Source organism: Penaeus monodon, chromosome 18, assembly GCF_015228065.2.
Source record: "Penaeus monodon isolate SGIC_2016 chromosome 18, NSTDA_Pmon_1, whole genome shotgun sequence".
NCBI lineage: Eukaryota > Metazoa > Arthropoda > Malacostraca > Decapoda > Penaeidae > Penaeus > Penaeus monodon.
This window is the reverse complement of record NC_051403.1, coordinates 10,506,646-10,529,945: the sequence shown is the minus strand read 5'-3', so window position 1 is coordinate 10,529,945 and position 23,300 is coordinate 10,506,646. Positions and strand designations below refer to the sequence as shown.

The window sequence follows — 23,300 nt, the reverse complement described above, 5'->3', positions numbered from 1 at the left end:
CTTCAACATTGCAGATAAATGCGAGTGCGCCGAGGGAGGCTGCAAGAAAGGTTGCGTGTGCAAGAGCTGTCGGTGCGAACCCTGTGAAAAATGTAAGTAATTCTTGCCTTCTCTCCTCCCCTCATTTTAATGTAATTTCATCTTCTTTCCATCTGATACTCAATTTCATCTGTCTATTACTCGTATCTGTCTAGTTATAATCGCTTCTTGACTTGAAATCATGCCATTTCTACAATTCTAGAATATTGTCTTGTGTAGTTGTAAGATAATGTAATTGTATAGCCAATACGTCAGTATTTACCCACTTCACCCACTTACGAATGGAACTATTTCCAGTCGAAAAATGGCTTATCTAAATCCTGTTTTACTATTCCACAGGCACAAACGGGGTTTCTTGTCCCTCGAAGGAGGACTGCGCCAAGACTTGCCCCAAGCCATGCAAGTGTTGTCCATAGGCAGCCATGAGGCGCTTAGCCTGCATGACGGTCTCTCCGTGCGGCGGAGTGAACAGGAGAGGGAGAAGACTGTGAAGATTGGGACCAGTCGTGTAATTTGTTATAGGTTGTGAGAACCTCTACCTTCTCTAGGTCTATATTGCTTGACCGTAAATTATTCCTGTTAATGATCTATTTTTTTCTAATGTCAAATAGAGCCCCCATTTATCTTTATTAAATAAATAAAAATCAAATTAGATTTTTTTTTCCTAAATACATGCAAGTGCTGAATACTCCAATGATATTACTGGGGTGGGGGGAAGGACAACGCTCCGAAAAGTTTCCACGGTAACCGTTCCTAAGCTTAATTTTGTGTAAGAAAGTCGGCTTGTTACTGTATAGGCTGTTGCACACATATATGTACAAGTTCGTACACTTATACAAGTTGTAATTGTGCTTCTCAATTGTTTCTGAATCTTCATGAACGCTTGTATATTATGCGGGGGGGGGGGGGGGGGAGAAATAAACCCAAACTGGTAAGTATTGCGAAAATAACAGTATAGTCGAATTATTAATTTTAAAGAAAAATGCAAACGACTGCATCATTTAAGGACTCGAAAGCATTCGATCCTTGTAATAGAATAGCAAGGTTTCCTTTCGTTGCGTTAAAATTTGGTTCCAAAGAACGGAATCAAATAACTGAAAGCGATGGTTATGGTAGTGGTAATCCATAGATCTCGATATCTAATCCGAGAAGTTAAGAAACTTCTCGGTTTATGGACAATGCCACAAGATAACGTAATCGTAGTGTTGATTTCTCCATATATTTCACTAGTTTATGTAGAACGGCTTAAAATATAGGAAGAAAAATCTAGAATGCAAATTTAGGGTTTTGCTTTGCAGACATAACACTATGATGGTACCTTCCATTTGTGGATGGACTCGACTTTCTTGCAAGTTGAGGTAGACGTGCCTCATCGATAGGTCTTCGGTATATGTTTTCCATCTTATCAAGGGTGTTGGACATGATATTGCAACAGTAACACTCACCGTCTCCGTCACACGTGCTTGTCTGGAATTTCACGCTGTGTGCTTGTGTGTTTTACCCTTGCGACCCTCTATCGCTTCATGGGCGATTTTAGAGAACGTTGGCCCCCATTTTACAGGATTATCTTGCTTGACTTTTAATCTTAGCGGACAAATTATTTAGACTTGCATTCCAATTTCGTCCTTGTAAATAAATTTCTAATATTTGAGTGGCAACGTAGTGGAATAGTGACTGGCCATGAAACGCAATCCAAATTTGTCGGCAAATTCAATAAATTTCTTAGGTCAGCATTATAACATACGAATTTCATTTAATCAAATAACTTGCGTACTTGATTACTGTATAATGCACATGTAAAGTTTATACCTGGTTTACATATACTTCCATCTCGCCACATATCTGGGCGCTCATACCGATAGGTATACACAATCTCTGGAATAAGTGATTACTCGTAAACGCCTCAAGAGCCACTCGGACCGGGCGGATCATTTGTAAACCTCTAGCGAAGGACCACGAATTAATTGATGGTTCTTGTTTCCTCTTCGTAATCTTACTATACATATGTGATGGATATAAAGAGCCTGTTCATTTGACTGCACTCGCACAGACCGTTCAGACGTTGAAAGCAGTAAATTAAAGATTGGCTACCCTACTCTCATTCGGCCCTTACTACTGATCTCAAATTAGACTGGGTCAAACAACCCTGACCAATTAATGAAGCCAGCCATTTGAAAGTGGCTTGCAGTGGGTCTTTGTCTCTGTGCGAAACATGTGTTAACATGAAAAGGATGACCTGGGCATGTGTTAACATGAAAAGGATGACCTGGGCATGTTTAACATGAAGGGACCTGGGCAAACAGACGCAGCTGGCAGTGAGCGGAGGAGCGGAGGAACAAGCCAAGGGGGAGATGGAGTGGGGTGCTGCTCTGTGAAGACCTCGTGTGTGCCTTGTGACTGATATTTTGTGTTGCCCTGTTATAAACTGTATCGTGCAGTGTGACATGCGGTTTCCCCCTGTATTGTGCCTATAGAAAAGTGTACGGGTAAATAACTTGTGTAAATAAAGGAAAGACTGTCATCGTGTGTTATTTCGTGCCCTGCCTCACACTTGGCGTTTCCCCTCGGCTTCCTGAAAGGGGTGAGAATGCTGGCAGCCCCAGGATAAATCAGTGATAATAGTTTATCATTCCTAGGAATTGCTGGACTCCTTTGATGAATGTTAGGCTAGGGAATTGGAGTATAGCATCTACCTTATTGGCCTGTGGCCAAATGCCCTGGCTCTGGATCTTATACCTTAGGAAATTGATGCTGCTGGTGCCGAAGACATATTTCTCCTGGTTGAATAGTGCTGCTGGTGTTCCTGGTGGTCCCATGAGAAAATGAGGATGTCATTTACATAGACCATGCAGAATGGTCTATGTATCCAAACATCTGGTCCATCATCCTCTGGAAAGTGGTGCTGCTGCTTCTGAGCCCAAAAGTGGACTAGTGGAAAACAGCTTCCAAATGGGGTAACGATAGCTATCTTGGGTACATCATCTGGATGAACAGGCACCTTGAAGTACCCTTTAAGGAGATACAGTTTCGAAAATATGCAGGTGTCGCTATACTGGCTGTCAAGTGGTGATGTTTGCATGGGGTAATGGTCGCCCTCGGTGAGGTTCAGTTGCTGGTAATCGCACATGGGCACCACAAGTTATTTGACTTCCGGACCATGTGGAGAGGGGATGCCCATGGACTGGCAGCCTTGGAGCAGATGCCCATGCACTCCATTTCTGTGAAAGCAAGCTTTGGTGGCATGGAGCATCTCTGGCCTCAGGCGACGGAAACGAGAATTGACTGAGGGTTCCTGTGCTCTTGATATGGTGGTACACTCTATGTTTTGCTGCTGCTCCCAGGTTGGTTTGGCGGAGGTCTGGCTTGAAGACTATGGGAAATCGATGAGCATATCCCTGTAGGCGTCTCTGGTGAGATGGCACATGTCGATGTCAGGAGGACCTTGAATAGAAATTGCACTGACCGGGAGTAGAGTGAAAGTCTCTGTGTTGATGAGTCGGTGTCTTCTCATATTGATCAGCAGGTTGTAGTGTGAGAGGAATTCAGCGCCGAGTAGTGCTGGGTCACATCAGCGATGAGGAAAATCCATGGGTAAGTGCGACCAGCGAGGCACATGGCGATGTCTCTGAACGTAGTAGTTGATTGTGTTCCATTGGCGGCGACAAGCCTCAGCAGTCGTTGTTGGCAGCTTGTCTGTCGGACTGTGTAGCTGGGAAAATGGAGAGGAAGGCTCTGGTATCGACGAGAAAATGATTTCTGGTTCTTTTGTCTTGAATGTGGAAACCGGTGTGTGGGCGGTTGACTGTGTTGATCGTGGTTGCGGCCAAACTTCTGCGTTTTTGGGATGCCCTCGTGGCCTCCACCTACATCCGTTGAGACAATTATAGCTGCTCTCCCATACTGTTGTGGTAGGAGGAAATGCCATCTCCAGCCAGGAATGGGGTGAAAGGCCTCCAGATGGTGTTGGACCCTCGGGCAGTTGCTGCGTTGATATCGGTACTAGTCGCAGGAAAACGGGTGCTTCCATCAGTGCGTTGGCTCTGGTGAGGAGAACATCAATGGCCGTCTCGTCCGAGTCGTGGAGCTTCTCCTGATGTAGTTGGGGAGAGAACGGACACTAAATAAACGCATTCCAGACCGCCATTTCATCGATGAGCTACAATACCTATGAAGATCACTGACAGGGTTGCATCAAAAACGTATTATCGACAAAGTCCATTAAATAAGAAGAGACGCCATGTCTCTTATCGCTGGAATGAAATATGAAGATAAGGGGTTCAGGTAGGCCACAAACGAGACACCAGATTTTATATCGGCAAAGTTACTTAAGTAGTCGTCAACAGCTACAACTGTCTGAGTTTTATTATTAGATGATATAAAATGGTTCGTATACAAATAATATATATATATAATATATATATATATATATATATATATATATATATAACTGGAATGCATTTAGGGAAGGCTGAATCATATAGATACATATAGTTATGTTCTAAAAACAAAAACGGATTTCAGGAACAATTTTTTTTTTTTTTTTTTTACATAGGAAAAATACGCGGATCAGTGTCACATGTCCTTCCTAAGCATACATGAGATGCTTAACACTTGCTCTATACTTAATTGGTTCCAAAGACGGAATCAAATAACTGAAAGCGATGGTATGGTAGTGTAACCCATAGATCTCGATATCTAATCCGAGAAGTTAAGAAACTTCTCGGTTTATGGACAATGCCACAAGATAACGTAATCGTAGTGTTGTTTTCTCCATATATTTCACTAGTTTATGTAGAACGGCTTAAAATATAGGAAGAAAAATCTAGAATGCAAATTTAGGGTTTTGCTTTGCAGACATAACACTATGATGGTACCTTCCATTTGTGGATGGACTCGACTTTCTTGCAAGTTGAGGTAGACGTGCCTCATCGATAGGTCTTCGGTATATGTTTTCCATCTTATCAAGGGTGTTGGACATGATATTGCAACAGTAACCCCTCACCGTCTCCGTCACACGTGCTTGTCTGGAATTTCACGCTGTGTGCTTGTGTGTTTTACCCTTGCGACCCTCTATCGCTTCATGGGCGATTTTAGAGAACGTTGGCCCCCATTTTACAGGATTATCTTGCTTGACTTTTAATCTTAGCGGACAAATTTTTTTAGACTTGCATTCCAATTTCGTCCTTGTAAATAAATTTCTAATATTTGAGTGGCAACGTAGTGGAATAGTGACTGGCCATAAAAACGCAATCCAAATTTGTCGGCAAATTCAATAAATTTCTTAGGTCAGCATTATAACATACGAATTTCATTTAATCAAATAACTTGCGTACTTGATTACTGTATAATGCACATGTAAAGTTTATACCTGGTTTACATATACTTCCATCTCGCCACATATCTGGGCGCTCATACCGATAGGTATACACAATCTCTGGAATAAGTGATTACTCGTAAACGCCTCAAGAGCCACTCGGACCGGGCGGATCATTTGTAAACCTCTAGCGAAGGACCACGAATTAATTGATGGTTCTTGTTTCCTCTTCGTAATCTTACTATACATATGTGATGGATATAAAGAGCCTGTTCATTTGACTGCACTCGCACAGACCGTTCAGACGTTGAAAGCAGAAAATTAAAGATTGGCTACCCTACTCTCATTCAGCCCTTACTACTGATCTCAAATTAGACTGGGTCAAACAACCCTGACCAATTAATGAAGCCAGCCATTTGAAAGTGGCTTGCAGTGGGTCTTTGTCTCTGTGCGAAACATGTGTTAACATGAAAAGGATGACCTGGGCATGTGTTAACATGAAAAGGATGACCTGGGCATGTTTAACATGAAGGACCTGGGCAAACAGGACGCAGCTGGCGGTGAGCGGGGGAGCGGGGGACCAAGCCACGGGGGAGATGGAGTGGGGTGCTGCTCTGTGAAGACCTCGTGTGTGCCTTGTGACTGATATTTTGTGTTGCCCTGTTATAAACTGTATCGTGCAGTGTGACATGCGGTTTTCCCCCTGTATTGTGCCTATAGAAAAGTGTACGGGTAAATAACTTGTGTAAATAAAGGAAAGGGCTGTCATCGTGTGTTTATTTCGTGCCCTGCCTCACCACTTGGGTTTCCCCTCGGCTTCCTGAAAGGGGTGAGAATGCTGGCAGCCCCAGGATAAATCAGTGATAATAGTTTATCATTCCTAGGAATTGCTGGACTCCTTTGATGAATGTTAGGCTAGGGAATTGGAGTATAGCATCTACCTTATTGGCCTGTGGCCAAATGCCCTGGCTCTGGATCTTATACCTTAGGAAATTGATGCTGCTGGTGCCGAAGACATATTTCTCCTGGTTGAATAGTGCTGCTGGTGTTCCTGGTGGTCCCATGAGAAAATGAGGATGTCATTTACATAGACCATGCAGAATGGTCTATGTATCCAAACATCTGGTCCATCATCCTCTGGAAAGTGGTGCTGCTGCTTCTGAGCCCAAAAGTGGACTAGTGGAAAACAGCTTCCAAATGGGGTAACGATAGCTATCTTGGGTACATCATCTGGATGAACAGGCACCTTGAAGTACCCTTTAAGGAGATACAGTTTCGAAAATATGCAGGTGTCGCTATACTGGCTGTCAAGTGGTGATGTTTGCATGGGGTAATGGTCCGCCTCGGTGAGGTTCAGTTGCTGGTAATCGCCACATGGGCACCACAAGTTATTTGACTTCCGGACCATGTGGAGAGGGGATGCCCATGGACTGGCAGCCTTGGAGCAGATGCCCATGCACTCCATTTCTGTGAAAACAAGTTTGGCGGCGTAGAGCATCTCTGGCCTCAGGTGACGGAAACGAGAATTGACTGAGGGTTCCTGTGCTCTTGATATGGTGGTACACTCTATGTTTTGCTGCTGCTCCCAGGTTGGTTTGGCGGAGGTCTGGCTTGAAGACTATGGGAAATCGATGAGCATATCCCTGTAGGCGTCTCTGGTGAGATGGCACATGTCGATGTCAGGAGGACCTTGAATAGAAATTGCACTGACCGGGAGTAGAGTGAAAGTCTCTGTGTTGATGAGTTGGCGTCTTCTCATATTGATCAGCAGGTTGTAGTGTGAGAGGAATTCAGCGCCGAGTAGTGCTGGGTCACATCAGCGATGAGGAAAATCCATGGGTAAGTGCGACCAGCGAGGCACATGGCGATGTCTCTGAACGTAGTAGTTGATTGTGTTCCATTGGCGGCGACAAGCCTCAGCAGTCGTTGTTGGCAGCTTGTCTGTCGGACTGTGTAGCTGGGAAAATGGAGAGGAAGGCTCTGGTATCGACGAGAAAATGATTTCTGGTTCTTTTGTCTTGAATGTGGAAACTGGTGTGGGGGCGGTTGACTGTGTTGATCATGGGTGCGGCCAAACTTCTGCGTTTTTGGGATGCCCTCGTGGCCTCCACCTACATCCGTTGAGACAATTATAGCTGCTCTCCCATACTGTTGTGGTAGGAGGAAATGCCATCTCCAGCCAGGAATGGGGTGAAAGGCCTCCAGATGGTGTTGGACCCTCGGGCAGTTGCTGCGTTGATATCGGTACTAGTCGCAGGAAAACGGGTGCTTCCATCAGTGCATTGGCTCTGGTGAGGAGAACATCAATGGACGTCTCATCTCAGTCGTGGAGCTTCTCCCTGATGTAGTTGGGGAGAGAACGGACACTAAATAAACGCATTCCAGACCGCCATTTCATCGATGAGCTACAACTACTCTATGAAGATCACTGACAGGGTTGCATCAAAAACGTATTATCGACAAAGTCCATTAAATAAGAAGAGACGCCATGTCTCTTATCGCTGGAATGAAATATGAAGATAAGGGGTTCAGGTAGGCCACAAACGAGACACCAGATTTTATATCGGCAAAGTTACTTAAGTAGTCGTCAACAGCTACAACTGTCTGAGTTTTATTATTAGATGATATAAAATGGTTCGTATACAAATAATATATATATATAATATATATATATATATATATATATATATATATATAACTGGAATGCATTTAGGGAAGGCTGAATCATATAGATACATATTAGTTATGTTCTAAAAACAAAAACGGATTTCAGGAAACAATTTTTTTTTTTTTTTTTTTACATAGGAAAAATACGTCGAGATCAGTGTTCACATGTCCTCTCCTAAGCATACATGAGACATGCAATTAACACTTGGCTCCGTATATTACAGCATTAGCCGAGTTTCTCCTGCCTTCTGATATTTGCAAAACTGGTGTTTACATACATTCATCTGCCAAAAGACTTATTCGCAGGTTTATTGCTTAAATAACAATAATGTAATGGAGTAATGTAACGTTTTGTGATTCGTAACCTATTTCAGAGGCCATGAAGCTCATTACACAAAAGGAAGTAAAGCATATTGTAACTTCAAACAGCGTTTCATAGGGATCTTTGACCTGTGTTACTATTTTATGAGATTATCCTAATACTCCTTCATAACTACTGGTATTGCTTTATATAGCCAATTAAATAAGTATGATACTTATGAAATTGTTACATTCATTTCCTATACGTATGTAGATTTTTGTTTTCTATTCATTTCACAATCAATTTCACAATGCGATTTGAAATAGGCTTTTTCACTTTCATAGCCCCCACATTCTCTCTCTCCTTTTTTTCTTTCTCTTCGACGCCAATGATTCCATGACGATCTTGATAAAGTACAAATGGTGGTACTGAACGGATTTCATGCTGTCTGCTTGAATCTCCCCAATGCCACAATATAATCCGATCAGCTCAGAAATTTTATTCTATATTTCGAATCGTCTTTGGATGTTTTTCTGTTTTTTCTTCTAACTGAACAGGGTATACAATGACACAAACACGTACACATATGTCTACACACACACACACGCACACACACATATATATGTGTGTCTGCATACATATACATATACATAAATACATATATTATAGAAACACACAGGCATATATATAAATATAAAATTAAATGTATAGACATATATGTGTGTGTGTATACATGTGTGTATATATATATATATATATATATATATATATATATGTATGTATGTATTTATATGTATAATATATAAATATGTATGTGTGTGTGTATGTATGTATATTACAATGTATATATGTGTGTGTGTATACACATACACATATACATATATATATAGATAGATACAGATATAGACACACACATATGTGTGTGTGTGTACTAAAAATACATATTGTGTATATATGTATATATATTTACATGTACATATATATATAAACGCACACATACACTTTACGACTATACATACATATATATGTAAATATGTATATACATAGACGCACACAGAGAAACGGTTATATATATATACATATATATATATATATATATATATGTATATATATATATATATATATATATACATATATATATACATATATATATATAGACGCACACATACAGAACCGGTTATATATACATACACAAACGGTTATAAATGTGTGTATACGTGTGTGCGAGCGCACGTGTATTCTTTTAAATGTAATAGATATCAGTTAAGAAAAGGTGACATATTCAAAATATTTAAAGAAGTGTCACGTCCAAATCCGATGTCGATAGACGAAGGAAAACGTATGATGGGAGGCGCTTAGGGTCTGGGCATTTTCAAATGATTTCGGTAGTTGTAAATCGTTTTATTTGTAATTTTCAGATGTTGACAACGAAGAACTTGTATATACTGCTATTTCCTATTGTAATATCATAAAAAAGTGGTTGATAATTTAATATAACTCAAAAATAAAATCACATTCGTCAAATGAAGCACGATTTTTAGGAGCCTTTTAGCAACAGCGTAGGAACATTGGCATCGTTGCTGTCGCGACCGGCCCGGGGAATTGTCGCGAATGAAATTAACGACAGTTTCTAGTGTCGTAAGACAGTTTTTTTGTCAGCGGAAATAAGGCCTAAAATAAGTGAATACGCCCTGCACACGGCTCTCAAACTCTCGCTCTGCTCACGGCTCGCTCTCGCTCGCTTCCGCGCTCTCGCTCTCGGCTTTTAAATCATTATTCACTCATGGCCTCTAAGCATTTTTTTTTTTTTTTTTTGCATACGATTGGGAAGTAAGCTTAAAATGAATGAATGATTATATAGTTAGATTCGGTTTATATTATTGACTGTTTGTCACTGCTTTAAGGATTCTTACGAAAATTATATAAAACACAGTTTAGGTCACAGTCTTATCGCCTGTATAATACTTAAAAACACCTGATATAAAATCATCCCTGGCTAAGTTACGCATGCATAAATGTATAAAAGATTAGTTACAGTTCAATCGTTAAAAGCTTACTGCAACGGTGAGGCCCCTGCACACGGCACGCAGCTGGCTGTCTACGTCAATATAAACATTGACACGTGTGCTGACGAGAAGGTTAGCAAGTAGTACATCAACTTCGTGTGATCGTGCTCAATTCCACTGAATTTCACTCAAGATGCCTGGTCCCTGCTGCATTGGTAAGGATTTTTAGTGTTGGAATATATCATTTTTCGTACTATTCGCATAGACTGAAATTTTTTTATCCGTTTTCGGTCTTCTCACTTTCAGTCTTAATCATGCCTAGTGTTGTCGCGAACAGGTAGTTGTGCGAACGTACGGCAAGTGTAGATGCCACTGTTCTTTCTCCTTTCTTGATCAGTATCATTTCTTGTCTAGTGTACGCTGCCTTCCGATATTAAACCATGCATTCACTTTTACGTCCCCGGTATGTTAATGCACTAGTCCATAATTTTGGGGTATTGCTTTCTATTAATACGGTTGAAAGAATGCTCTCATTATTTAGCATGAACTCTTACCTAGATTTTAGGATGTTTAACGTCTTAGCTTGTTAAATTCCACGAATTTCTTCGGCAAAACTAAATAGGATTTTGGAAAGGGAAAAACGGCCTTTTCCGGCTAGAAAGGGCACCCATATATCCTCGGTGCTAGATCTAGGGTGTTCGAAAAAAACCCCTTGTACATCGTTGATATTGTAACGATGTCTTTACAGCTATCGATAAGAATTGTTTAGCGTACCCCTATCCTTTTTATACTTTTATCATAATGAGGAAGGTCCCTCTTCACTTTTTCAGCGTATGATAAACTTGATCGCTTCTCTTCATGACGGATCTCTTAATCACACGGCCCATACTTTCTCGCATACCTTTTGCGGATTAGTTTTAGCTGTTTTTGGCAACTTGTTGCATGTAACTTGAGAGCCGTTTTCCAATTCGATTAACTTTAAGGTATTGACGAGTCTAATTTCTGTGGCATGAGAGTGAGTAAATACGGGAGAGCGTGAGTTTGCATATGTGCGTATTTGCGAGTGATCTGTGCTTGTTTGTGCTCTCTGCAAGATCCGAGCTCTCACGGAAAGATAACGCTATGCCTTCCAATAACCCTTATCAATAAAGTTGAGCTAAAATAAGGTTTTACATTCCTCCTCCCCTTTCTTCCTTTATTTCTAGCTATTTTTTCCTTAAATAAATCGCCATTTTTTACTCTCTCTTGCTCTTTCCATCTCTCTTCCACCTCTTTCTACATTCCTTTCTTAACACGCATTTTTCCCCCTCCCCCCCTTACCTCCTACCCACTTTTTTCCTAAATGAGAAAGTGTCTTGTGGCGTCCTCTCACCTGAATAATTTGAGGTCCTTCAACATTGCAGATAAAGCAAAGTGCGCCGAGGGAGGCTGAAAAGAAAGGTTGTTTGTGCAAGACCCGTCGCTGCGAACCCTGTGAAAAGTGTGAGTAATTCTCTCCTTTTCTCCTCCCGCTCATTTTATAAAAGTAATTTAATTCCTTTTCCATCTGATACTCAATTTCACCTGTCTAGTTAAAATCGATTCTTAACTTGAAATCATGCCATTTCTACAATTCTAAAATATTGTCTTATGTAGTTGTAAGATGAGTAATTGTATAGCCACTACGTTCAGTATTTACCCACTTCACCCACTTACGAATGGAACTATTTCCAGTCGGAAAATGGCTTATCTAAATCCTTTTTTTACTATTTCACAGGCACAACGGGGTTTTCTTGTCCCTCGAAGGAGGACTGTGCCAAGACTTGCCCCAAGCCATGCAAGTGTTGTCCATAGGCAGCCATGAGGCGTTAGCCTGCATGACAGTCTCTCCCGTGCGGCGGGAGTGAGCAGGAGGAGAGGGAAAAGGGACTATGAAGATTGGGACCAGTCGTGTAATTTGCTATAGGTTGTGAGAACCTCTCCCTTTTCTCTAGGTCTATATTGCTTGACCGTAAATTATTCCTGTTAATGATCTATTTTTTTCTAATATGTCAAATAGACCCCCTTTTATTTTTATTAAATAAATAAAAATCAAATTAAAATCTTTTTCCTAAATACATGCAAGTGCTGAATACTCCAATGATAATACTGGGAGGGGGGGGGGGACAACGCACTGAAAGTTTCACAGAAAACCGTTCCTAAGCTTAATTTGTGTAAGAAAGTCGGTTTGTTACTGATACGCTGTTGCATATATATATATATATATATATATATATATATATATATATATATATGTATATATATATATATATTATATAAAGTTCGTATGCTTATGCAAAATTTGCAATTGTGCTTCCCAATTGTTTCTGAATCTTCATAACCGTTTGTGTTAAGAGGTGGGGGGGGGGGGGGGGAGAGAAAAAAAAGCTAAACTGGTAAGTATTGCGAAAATAACAGTACAGTCGAATTATTAATTTAAGGATAAAGCAAACGACTGCATCATTTAAGGACTCAAAAAAGCATTCGATCCTTGTAATAGAATAGCAAGGTTTTCCTTTCGTTACGTTTAAAATTTTGTTCAAAAAACGGATTAAAATAACTGAAGGCGAGGATATGGTAGTGGTAATCCATAATCTCGATATCTAATCTGGAGGTTAAGAAACTTCTGGGTTTACGGGCAATGCCATAAAAAAATCGTAGGGTTAATTTCTCCCATATACTTCATATCTTTGTAGAACGGCTTAAATACCGGAAAAAAATATAGAATGCATACTTAGGGTTTTGCTTTGCGGACACTATGATGGTACCTTCCATTTGTTGATGGACTCGATTTTCTTGCAAGTTGAGGTGGGACGTGCCTCGGCCACATCGATAGGTCTTCGGTATATGGTTTCCATCTTATCAAGGATGTTGGACATGACATTGCAACAGTAACACCCCCACCGTCTCCGTCACACGTGCTTGTTGGAATTCACGCTGTGCGCTTGCATGTTTTTAGCCTTACGCACCCTCTATCGCTTCATGGTCGATAATTATTTATGGGCCCTCTTTTTACGGATCATCTTGCTTGACATTTTAATCTTGGCGGACAAATGATTTAGACTTGCATACCAATTTCGTCCTTGTAAATAATTTCTAATATTAGAAGTGGCAACGTAGTGGAATAGTAACTGGCGATGAAACAGTCCAAATTTGTCGGCAAATTCAATACATTTCTTAGGTCTGCATTATTCAAATTTCATTTAATCAAATATAACTTGCGTGCCTTATTACTATATAATGCACATGTAAAGCTTATAACCAGTTTACTAAAAATTCTATCTCGCCACATATCTGGTCGATCATACCGATACGTATGCACAATCCCTGGAATAAGTGATTACTCGTAAACGCCTCACGAGCCACTGGGGCCCGGGCCCGGCTCATTTGAAAACCCTCTAGCGAAGGCCCACGAATTAATTGATGGTTCTGTTTCCTCTCGTAATCTTACCATATTTTATAATGTACGGATACTGATCTCAAATTAGACTGGGTCAAACAATCATGACCAATTAATGAAGCCAGCCATTTTAAAGTGGCTTGCAGTTTTTATTTAACGGTTTGTTTATTTGCTCGTCTATTAATAGCAAGTTGTATTATCTAACACTACATAGAACTTCAGTTTAGGGGGGTATAAACACGGGAAGAAAAATAAGACAAGATAGGCAGTAATCACTAATCTAGGCCGCACGCCTAGGCTGGGAAAAAAACCGTCAGGGTGAACTTAAATATATCGCCTTCATAGGCTAGCTAGCTTCACAATATTAGAGAGAGGTATAATTTGGAAGTTCAAAAGAGCAGAAATAAATTTATTGCGTGTAATAAGCATAATTTGGTAATCCATTAGCCAAAGACTGAAAGGCTGAGTCCCTCTGAACAATGGTTGACTAGTTGGCAGTGATAGTGGTTATAACTGCTTGACTCTTTATTGAGTTTACACCGTGAAGGGAACCAAGAGACGATGTCTTAGGGTAAATTGGGAGGGGGGCGCGGGGTTTGAGGTTGTTGGTGTTTGTGGTTATCTGCGCTGGGGGAGCACTGGGCACGAACTAAGTAAAACTTGGTCATCTCTGGCACAAGCGTTGGAGGTCCACCGTGGCGTGGGAATTAAAAGCTGAGAAATGTTTTGGAGCGACGTGAGGTACACATATACATGTACACAATATATATATATGTATATACATGTACATAATATACATGTACATAATATACATGTACACAATATACATGTACACAATATAATTTTATATACATGTACAAATATCTATATATATATATATATTATATATATTATATAAAAATACATGTCCACTTGTATATATACAAGTACACTTGTATATATACGGGTACACTTGAAATATATACACGTACACATGTATAATACATTTCTACTTGTATACATACATGTACACTTGAATACTACATTTCTACTTGTATACATACATGTCCACTTGTATATATACATTACACTTTATATATACGTTTACACTTGTTACGTACATGTCCACTTGCATATATTACATGTACACTTGTATATATACTTTGTACACTTCTATATTTTTACATGCCCCACTTGCATACGTACATGCCCAAATTGTTACATACATGTCCACTTGTATACGTACATGTCCGTTTGTATACGTACATGTCCACTTGTATACATACATGTCCACTGTATACGTACATGTCACTTGTATACGTACATGTCCACTTGTATGCATACATGTCCACTTGTATGCATACATGCCCACTTGTATGCATACATGTCCACGTGTATGTATACAAGTCCCACTTGTATGCATACATGCCCACGTGTATGCAATACATGTCCATGTGTATGCATACATGTCCACGTGTATGAATACATGCCCACGTGTATGCATACATGTCCACGTGTATGCATACACGTCCACGTGTATGCATACACGTCCACTTGTATGCATACACGTCCACGTGTATGCATAACGCCCACGTGTATAATACACGTCCACGTGTATACATACACGTCCACTTGTAAACATAAAACGTCCACTTGTATACATACACGTCCCCTTGTATACATACACGTCCACTTGTATACATACATTACTTTAATATACTTGTACACACATATATATATACATGTACAACATGTATATATACATATACATGTACACATGTATATATACCTATACACATACACACGTTACATATACCTATACATGTACACACGTATATATACCTATGCCTATACATGCATATACCTATACCTATACATGTATATCCCTAGACCTATACATGTATATACCTAGACCTATACATATATATCCCGTATACATATATATACCTATGCATATAAAATACCTATACATATATATCTATGCATATATATATATATATATATATATTTTATATATAATACCTATACATATTTTATACCGATTCAATATATAGTTTGAGAAAAAACATTCACTTTCCCAAGAGTAATAGTTAGCAGAAATAGCCTTGATATTATACGCTGTTATTACGTTTGAAAAAAAAAATGCCGCATTACATCCACATCGATTACCCCTTATCAAAGGAAATATCATATTTATACGTCCATTCTCTTGCGTTTACTATTATTCCCCTCTCATATCTTTTAGTCCTTTCATTTTTGAACATAAATAGGCATATATAACATATGGCAGCCGTTCTTTACTGCCACACTTCCCTTCTCCCGAGCCATGCGCCTGCGATGAGTCGCGGTGTTCGACCACCACACTAGTACAACCTTTGTGTTTCTCGTCGAACTGGGCCCCAGATGATCATTTCTCATAATTTTTAAACAGGTATTTTTCGCGTTTTTATTCATGATCGTTTTTGGTCTGTAATTATCCGAGGACACCGTTTTAGGGTGTTTCAAAAAATGCTAATAAAGTAGACGCTTTGTCTCTCCTGGCGATTACCTGCCTGCTTGAGTGGGGCCCTTTACATTTATCTTTTTACGCGTGTTAAGCCTTGCCTCCATTTGTGCGTGTGTGATTTGGTTGTTTAGAGCGCGAAATTTGAATTTTGTTTACTCGCTGCAAGATTTTTTTTCCCTTTTTGCCTCACGCAGTGTTTTTTTTTTCTGATCGTGGACTTTCGAAGACAAAAACTGCCAGAGACGAGGAAATATTTTCCCCTTCCTGAATCCTTTGTGCTATATATATATTCTCCTCATACTGGCAATCTTTCTTTCTTTCTCAATACCTTTCTTTACCTTTTTTTCCTCCCTTTGGATGTAAACTTCCGGCACCAAGTCATTATGAGCCATTCCTTAACCACGCTTCAAGGCATCGCCCTAAGTATATAAATGTGGTGTACCCTGTGTGTGTGTGTGTGTGTGTTGCATGTATTAAAATGTATATATATAAAAAATTTGTGTTTGTCTGCCTCCTTGTATGGAACGAGTCTCCGCCATGCCACGTCTTCATTTCCACGTGATTTTTTTACCCGTTTTTCGCGCCACCTCAGGGGAAGTTTTCTCATTTACTAGCACGCTACTTTCCTAACGGATGTAGGCTTTTATAGCGAATCGATTTTCTACCTGATCATCTGATTATTATCTTATCGTGCGGTTAAAAGCTTTTGAAAATAGCGATTGGGGAAACTAGTTGAATTCCCGTGTTCTTCTCTGGTACAGGGAATACCTTTCATCAACGATCTGAAAACCTTTAAAGCCCAATGTACACTTCTTTGACAAGACTGACTTTTCATTGAATTTGAGCGCATGCCCACGGCTGTCTCGTAGGTTAGATGTTGGGTGTGTTCTTAATACAGGGGTCTAATCATTATCCTGTTATCTCCCTTCACCTTTCGCTGTCTCTATCCCCCCCTCTCTCTATCTATCTATCTCCCTTTCCCTCCCCTCCTCCTCTCTCTCTCTCTTCCTCCCTCCCGCTTCCCCCCTTTCTTCCTCTCCCTCTCCCCCCCTCTCTCTCTCCCTCCCTCCGTCCACCCCCTCTCTCCCTCTCCGTCTCTCTCTCTCACTCACTCAATTCCTCCATTACTTCTTTCCCCACTATTGCCTGGATGCCGTCTTTTGTCCGAGCGCCGCAAGATATGAAGAAGTCAAAGCCACTGATGTAATTCTCAAAGCTAGGTCGATTCTTCGCAAACCACAAGAAAACATGAGAATTAACGAACGGATGGAAGGACGGCGGTTACACAACAACACTTGCTGTTTTGAAGCTTAAACACATCCCGCAGTAAACAAAAACAAAAAAGAATTGCAAATATCATCATGCATAATGCGTAATATTTATTTGATACGATTATTTACAATGGGGCAGGCAGTGTCTTCTTTGGCATCTCAGGGCGGCTGATACCTGCGCTGACGAGCTTCTGGCGTCCAGGCAGGCGGTGCCCTTCCACATCCTCCTGTGGCGAATGGTACCTGCGCTGGCGAGTTCCTGGTCCTTCGGCAGGCGGCATCCCGGCAGGCGGCATCCCGGCAGGCGGCATCTTCGGCAGGCGGCATCCTTCCACTACATCAAAGTGCGGCTTATTACCTGCTCTGACGAACATCCTGGTTCGCAGGCTTTTGACGATATTCCGGTGACGTCCTTCCTACAGCATCCTAAGACCATTTTTGCAGCAGGCTCCTCCTACGGTGCCGTGTCGGTAAACCAGATTATACACGAAGGGACAAAATAGTAAGAGAAAAAGAGAGGCAGCAGAGAAGAGGGGGTGTTATTTGCCAATAGCCGGTTATTTATATAAATTTGCAGTTTTTAATGTCCATTTTCACTTTATTTTCGTCTTTTTTTCGTTTTTGTGTTTTACTTTCACAAACAAAGAAGAAAATAGGAGAGGGAGGCATCAGTAGCGATCCAGATGGACCTGGCTTGAACTACCAACTGTCTCTGATAGATATGAGAGTAGATAAGGGAAATTACAATGGCAATCCAGAAGGATTTAATTGAACCAATTGTCGTCACGCAGAGAAGAAATGTATGTAAAATAAGAAATTGTACATCATGTACGAGTCAATCGTCACGACTCACAAAATTGTGGGCAAAAGAGATGCATCATAGATCTTTACACCTGCAACTACGACAGCAACAAACCCTATTGATGAAAAGATTTCAGTGTCTTATGTTCTCATAGATGAGTGAGTGACGAAGTGTGTGTGTGTGTGTGAGTGAGCGCACACAGAGAATAAATCACAAACACGAATATTAACCTTCAATATAAAAATACTGAGATAAATTAGCAATGCTATATATACAAAATTATTTCAACTACCACAATGAATTCAAAATATGCAACAGAATGTACGTATTAATGAATGGTGACATGAAAAAAAAAAAAGAAAAAAATTTCTAACAAGCAAATCTTTTCGGGGTCAGAAATTCTTGAACTGCCGAGGTAACCATGTCTAGGTATGCATGTCAGACTTCATCGACGGGGTGGTTTCTATACCCAAAATGCACTATAATGAAGCAAACTGAGCTGTGAAAATCTATAAATAACATGCTCTCTTCTGCATATCTGTGAGGAGCGTCCGTAACATTCCCTATGGGTATCTGTCATGAATCACAATCGCTTGGGATTTATCCAAAACATGCAAGTGACTTCTAGAGGGTGAGAAAGGTGTGATTAATAAATAAATAATGATTCTAGCTTACACCCTAGTCCTACATTAATTAATGGATGTAACTATGGGTCACACTGACTCGAATGTTGACGATCGAATGAATAATGTCAGAACGTAGATCTATTAGGCAATTTACGCAAACCCAGCTTATATTGGGCATTCCCGTGCATTGTGATATGGGGAAGATCCTAATGCTATAATTGTAGTAATAGATTTATATAAAATCGCGTTACAAGCTCCATTCTAGCACCGATAGAATGTGTCACCAATGAGCAATGTAACGATGCTACGGCATCCCCATGGTGTCAACAACAACCAAATCACGGGAAAAACGAGCAGTCATCTCTTGGCCCTCCAATGTCCTGACCGACCGGAAGGTAAAGAGAAAGTGCAGTCTGGTCAAGATGAGAAAATGCGCTATGAGAAGAAAAATAAATGGTATGATATTCGTAATAAAGATAAAGTCACAAACGCATTAAATTCATTGCAGTTGAAACAATTTGAATCTCTAATAACGAGAGAAATTGATTAACTATTTGATTAATGAATGATATTCATGCTTGTTGACCACATACCATGATCACACAGTAATGCTATCTAAGGTCAGAAGAATAGTGTGAGAACATACCTATAAGAGTCTATAAGAACTCTGGTACAGTGGTTTGCAGGATTAGTTATAGTTATATGGCTTGACTCTTTACTGCTAAGAGTACAACACTAAGGGAACACACGAGACGATGTCTATGGGTAAAGCGGTGAGCGCGAGGTCACGTGTAAGGCCGACCCGCCTGAGGCGAGGGGAGGCCGACCTTACCACATTGGGCGTTGGGGACGAAATATCTAAGTTAGGTCATCTTTGGTATAAGTAGTAAGTGTCCCCCAAACAAGTGGTGTGGAAGGAATAGTGAGACAGCTGGGGGGAAATGTACGAACAACTGCTGGAGGTAAGGGGGGAGCGAAGTGAGGTCACCGGTTCCGTCTGTTAATGACCTTCCACATCGTATATTGCTCGGCCACCTACTCAAGCCTCGCCCTCAAGGCTCCTTAGATTTGCCTCAAGGGTGACCTAACTTGGTTGGTCATCTCGTTCTCGCATGTGAGAACACGCATCTTCGTGGCTGCTCGTCCCTGTCATCCTCTTCTTCCTGATCCTCGGTGTAATCTATCTGTCCTCGACGTCCACAGGTCCTCGAAGGTATCGCACAGGTCCTCCTTGACTTCGAATTCGTCTAGACTTCCTCGTAGTCCTTGTCCAGGCCTAACTCGGCGGCGTACTCGTCCACACGTCCTCACAGATCTCGTCCAGGTCCTTCTCGGCTTGATGCTCATCCTCACGTCCTCATAATCTTCGTCCTGCGGCGTCCTGGCAGGAAGCAGCATCTTAGGGCAGCTGATACCTGCGCTGACAAGCTTCTGGAGTTAACTGGATCTGCGGTCGTCCAGGCAGGCAACGCCCATCCACAACATCCTGGGGCAACTGGTACCTGGTCCTTTGCTGGATCTACAGGTGTTCCAACAGGAGACGCCCGTCCACTACATTATAGGACGGCCTAACACCTGCTTTGGCGAACATCCTAGTCCGCAGACTTCTGGCAATCTTCTGGTGACATCCTTCCCACTTGTTTGTTTGTTTTTTCTTTTTGTGTTTTATTTTACAAAGATAAATTTCTTTTCTTTTTTTTGTGTGTATTTTATTTTCACAAAGATAAAGAAGAAAATAGGAGAGGGAGACATCAGTAGCAATCGCTTGGACCTGGCTTGAACTACCAACCATCTCTGATAGATATGAGAGTCGATAAGGAAAACAACAACAGCAATCCACAAGGATTTACTTGAACCAACTGTCATCACACAGAGAAGAAATAAATGTAAAATCATGTACGAGTCACTCGAGACGACTGACAAAATATATATATATATATATTTATATATATATATATGTATATATATATATATATATATATATATATATATATATATATATATATATATATATATATATATGTATATGTATATATATCTATATGTGTGTGTGTGTATGTGTATGTATATGTATGAACCGTATTCATATTGACAAATGTAGACAAGGTATGAATGAGAATGAATATCTTCACAAAACAAGAGATGTATGTGACCGGTTTCGATTGCGTCTTCGTCAGAAATACATACATCAGAGAAAATACATAGAAAATATATATCAGGCGTGAGCTGACAAAATACCTGACTGTGACCTCCTATTCATTGCTCATAGGATTGTTGCTGTGACCTTGGATAATCTGAACCTGCCCGATGCCGTGTTGACATTACTCTCCGTCGCGATGTATGCTGGTTCCATAATTTTCTTTTTAGTTTGTTCAGTCCTCCATGGACTATTTCTGCTTCCTTCCAGTTCGGTAGTTTGTCCAGCTTCATCTACATGTACCACCATGGCATTGGAAGTTCTGTGGTGACGGATGTCAGCTCGACGTTCGCTGATCCTGGTGCTGAGACCACGGCCTGTTTCCCCAAAGTATGCTGTATCGCAACCACTGCAGGGTATGCGATATACAACACTACAAGGTTGCTTTCGGGCTGCTTTATGTCACGTATTAAGTCATGTATCTTTTCTCCGGATGTGCTGGCGATTCTCACTGTTTTGCCGAAGTATCTGCTGATCGCCTGGGAAATGTTACATGACGGTAAAACGAGACAATTACTAGAAGAGGGTGCGGGGTCTGCTCTTACAAGTATGCTCTCCGCCTTCTTTCTGAGGTTTAACAGGAAGCCTCTGGGATACTTGTGTTTCATGAAAGAACTAATTATATAGGCAACCTCATCCTCGAGAAATTCAGGGCTGCAGATCCTCAGTCCTCTGAGGAAGAAGCCAATCACAACACCAGATTTCGTTTTGTTGCTGTGGGCGGAGTAGTAATGGATATAATCATCTTTATTTGTAGGCTTTCTGTATACAAAGAAACGTAGGCCGTCGTCACCCCGATGGATCAGAGTGTCCAGGAAAGGTAATTTCTGATTCTCCTCCTCCACGGTGAACTGGATTTTCTCGTGAACGGAGTTAAGCCGCGTTAGTGTATATTGTAAGCACGACCTCCTGGGGACAATGACGAGGACGTCATCTACGTAGCGAAGCCATGTTGAATGTCTGCCGATTATATCCCTGTAGTTATCCCTCTCCAGCGTCTCCATGAACAAGCAAGCCATGACGGCACTCAAGGGGGAGCCCATGGCAAGACCACTAATCTGCTGGTATTCATCCCCAGCAAATTCAAAGTAGCCGAAGTCCACGCATAGCTTCACTAGGGGAACGAAGTGGTGTCTCGGCAGCGGGAGTTCTGCGTCTGTCATGGAGCTGGTGACCCTCTCAACTGCCCGGACTGCTCCGTCTGTGGGTACATTGGTAAAGAGGGATTTAACATCAAAACTGGCAAGCTTTTTATTTCTATATCCAGAATTCTGGGGGTGTGAAGTGCATCCGGTCTTGCTAAGTATTGTTGACATCGCTCCGCCACGCGCAAGGCTCGTCCTCGAGCCGACTGTAACACTTGAAACGATGCAGTAGAGGTTCTATTCGGTATCTACAAATGGTTCCTGGTGATCCGAGGGTCACTGGGGTAGCGGGTGCGGCAGAGGTTTCGCACTGAGGTGCAACATTTAGTAGTGAGGAGGGTCAATTGTCTTCAGAAGCTGAAATATAAGTGTACCAGGCCAGAAAAAAGGGCTAAGGAGGAGGATGATAATGTGTTTGTCAATCACCTTACTAAATTGCAAGATAAATGAGAGCATAAGAACAATTTGTCACAAGAAGGGTAACGTGTCAAGTAAGGTATTAATTACTTAGCGAGTTCAATAAGGTACCATCATATTGAAGAGAGAAAAATTAAATGAATAAGAATTCCATATCTTTGTGGTAAATGGGCAAGTATATATGCTTCGAACACATAGGCAGCTGGGCCTGAATTTAATTCTAGCAGTTGCGCGTCTCGGCACTTCAATCGTATGAGCGTAATTCTCGATGCGGCGGGCGCAGGGTTCTTTCATTTACGGCAATGAGCCGGGCTTAAAATTAAACCTATATAAAGCATAGTGTCTGCAAATTATTTGCAACTGGAGACACTACCATCAGTACATATTCACCAAGTTATGGGGATGGCACTTAGTAAAATCCGCAATCTTAGAGTGAATTCCGAGTAGAGTGGGCAGGTAGGTAGATAAGAGGATAGTCAGGTGATGGAAATCTACGTGTGAATGAGCGACAGATTAGCACGGCAAGTATGAAGAAACAGTGATATAAAGAACACAACGATATAGTGTATACACAGAATATAACAATACGCAAAAAGTAATGAAGTAATTACT

The 23,300-nt window shown here is 41.0% G+C and overlaps 1 long non-coding RNA gene across 1 annotated transcript in view; it reads left to right on the top strand.

Annotated features, from left to right (window-relative positions):
• The window catches only part of LOC119584224, a 12,497-nt gene extending 321 nt beyond the window's left edge, over positions 1–12,176 (top strand). The window contains exons 2-3 of the long non-coding RNA XR_005229786.1: positions 15–92; positions 12,084–12,176. This is a non-coding gene — a long non-coding RNA (uncharacterized LOC119584224). The remainder of the gene's footprint in view (positions 1–14; positions 93–12,083) is intronic.
• Positions 12,177–23,300: the final 11,124 nt, after the last annotated feature.